The sequence below is a fragment of the Malus sylvestris genome, chromosome 6 (assembly GCF_916048215.2).
Source record: "Malus sylvestris chromosome 6, drMalSylv7.2, whole genome shotgun sequence".
In the NCBI taxonomy this organism is placed as follows: Eukaryota; Viridiplantae; Streptophyta; class Magnoliopsida; order Rosales; family Rosaceae; genus Malus; species Malus sylvestris.
Window position 1 is genome coordinate 7,475,868 of NC_062265.1, and position 3,365 is coordinate 7,479,232.

Below are 3,365 nucleotides of genomic sequence, written 5' to 3' on the forward strand. Positions count from 1 at the left end.
AGGAAAAATTTTGTCCTAGCTAAGAACAAGTATGAACATTTGAATACACATGCAAGCTATTAACACTTTAAAGTAGGCATGCATCCAAAAACAATTCATAAAACCCATGACTTTCAAAGCCTAGTATATGGTGAACCAAAATAAACTCTTTAACAACATTAAAGAGAAGTAAAGATTTAGTGATTCTTTACCCTTGAAGCTCATCCTTAATTACACAAGGGATTCACCCAAGTGGAGGGCCTTCAAGTCACCTCCAAGCTCCTTGAATCCTCCTTGTGTTTTCCTCCCTTTAGTGCTCCTTTGATGATTTGAGGAAAAAGGATTTGTTCTCCAAAACACCAAAAGCTTGATGTCTCTAAGTCTCTTCACCAAGGATGTATCTTGTGAAGATGATATGGATGACTAAGGAAAGAAGAGATTGCTAGATGTCCCTCCCCTTAGTGGCCGGCCTCCTTAGAAGAAAATGGAGAAAATGTTTCACCCAATTTCAACAAGAAGAACCCTTAGTAGAAAATAGTTATAAAGTTGCTTTTATAACCTTTTCTTTGGTGAGTGGCAAACTTGTAATTAAGCAAACTTTGCCAATCCACCCTTATGGCCGGCCATCCTTTGTTATTGGGCTAATTTGCCCATTTTGTTTTAGTTGTCATACAACTTGAACATAATGGGCCTTTTGGACCAAAACGCTTTTGGGCCCCGAAACCCAAAACCAACATATAAGCCCAATACGAACCTTTCGTAAAATTAATTAACTAATTAATTAATCTTGACCATTCTTCAATTAAACCATTTAATTGCTTATCCATTTCATATAATTTCTTCACATACATCCTTACTCGGTGTACGATCCATTAGGTTCTATTTAGCGAGGCAGTGGGCGATGTTACTCTTAACGATCGATTGTGAATTGAAACCACATTTCAATTCTCCCTTTTTGTTGATTAGTGTTTGCTAACCATTAGGGCTTCCACAAACCATGAGTGACGCCTAGCAGCATATCATGATTACCCAAGCTAAGTAGAATTGGTTGGAGAACCTATCCAGTTACAACTACAATGCAATACGATCCTTCTCTAATACAATACTCTTAATCACATTGTTTAAGTGATAGTTTGTTTCATGTCTACTATCCAATGTGATACTTTCCTATATGATTCCCTTGAATATGATTTGGAACAAACTTCCTAAGTCATATTCATTTGCTTTGGCCAAAGACTTTAGAATCATATCTTAGAGTATTCTCCCTCCACCATGGAAGGTTAGAGATCCCTTGTTGTGCATTCATATGCCTACATGACTAGATAGCTTGACCCCAACAATGCCGTGGACACTCCAAAGGAATGCCGTTGACAGGATCAAAGATCAAGGACCTAATCATTAGACATCGATGATGCCTCAGGTCAAAGGACTACTTTGCATATTGCAACCTTAGAGTTCATACATGACATGTATGTTCGAACTCTCTTTTGATCGTCGTTCAGTGAACTCGAGTACTCTTTCGAGCACCTATGTGTTTGTCTTAGTGTCCAACACCAAATGACTTGAGACTAGTTATACTCACGATTGAGTCAACATAACACATACTAGCCTTAGCGGATTGTCAATGCCCAATTAGCAATCCTATGGCTAGGAACGTTTTAGGAATGAACATAAGAGAAAGGTCTCGATAATCTAACTCATTAGATCACTTATCTCTTAGAACAAATACATTCCTTGGATTCCCTTATTGCTTAAACACATGATACAATAAATAGTGATTAACAATAAGATTTGCCCTTCATTAAACATATAAAAGTTTAATACAATAAGTATTCCAAAAAGCTATTACATCAAATGAGTGGCTTTGTGGGCATACTTCCAACAATCTCCCACTTGCACTCAAAGCCACCTTCCCATGTATCTAATACCCATCTTTTCCATATGACGGTCAAGCTGGATCTGAGACATTGGCTTTGTCAGTGGATCTGCTACGTTATCGGCTGAAGCAACTTTGAGGATGTTGATTTTCCCCTCGGCAGCATATCTTCTAATGATATTGAAGCGTCTGTCAATATGCTTGTTCTTTTGATGTGCCCTGGGTTCCTTGGCTTGAGCTATCGCCCCACTATTATCACAGTACAAAGTTACTGGTGATGTAATGGTTGGAACCACCCCAAGTTCAGTGATGAACTTCTTCATCCAGAACGCTTCTTTGCCGGCTTCAGCTGCAGCGACATATTCAGCCTCTGTCGTGGAATCAGCAATTACACTTTGCTTCTTGCTTTTCCAACTGACAGCCCCACCATTCAGAGTGAATACATATCCGGAGTTGGAACTTCTATCATCGACGTCAGATTGGAAATCTGCGTCTGTATAGCCTTCCACTCGCAACTCTGATGCTCCTCCATACACGAGGAACATGTCCTTAGTTCTTCTTAAGTACTTAAGGACCGTCTTGACAGCTCCCCAGTGTTCTGATCCTGGGTTAGATTGATATCGACTAGTAATGCTCACAGCATATGCAATATCAGGCCTTGTGCATATCATGGCATACATGAGACTTCCTATGGCTGAAGCATAAGGAATACAACTCATTTGCCGTATCTCTTCAGGAGTTTTAGGTTCCATGGATTTAGAAAGGTGAATTCCATGTCCAACAGGAAGAAAACCTTTCTTAGATTGTTCCATCTGGAACCTACTTAGCACCTTATCAATGTACATAGATTGGGATAATCCAATTAATTTTCTGGATCTATCACGATATAGCTTTATCCCAAGTACATAAGATGCATCTCCCAAATCTTTCATGTGGAAGGTTTTGGACAACCACACTTTTACAGAAGAAAGTACTGCAGTGTCATTCCCGAATAGTAATATGTCATCTACATATAACACTAGGAATACAACTGCATCCCCAACGACCTTTTGATAAACACAATTGTCGTCTTCGTTTTGAGTAAAACCAAACGTTTTGATCTCATTGTCGAAACGAATGTTCCAGCTCCTGGAGGCTTGCTTAAGTCCATAAATGGACCTTTGAAGCTTGCATACCTTAGTCTTTTCAGACTTGGACACGAAACCCTCGGGTTGAGTCATATAGAGCTCTTCCTCTAGGTAGCCGTTCAGAAAGGCCGTCTTCACGTCCATTTGCCATATCTCATAATCATGGTACGCAGCTATCGCAAGCAAAATCCGAATGGACTTAATCATGGCTACAGGAGAGAAAGTTTCTTCATAGTCAATCCCTTCTCTTTGCTTGTAACCCTTGGCTACTAGTCTAGCCTTATAAGTCTCCACGTTCCCATCAACGCCTATCTTCCTCTTGAAGACCCATTTGTTTCCAACAGGTACAATACCTTCTGGAGGGTCTACAAGAGTCCAGACCT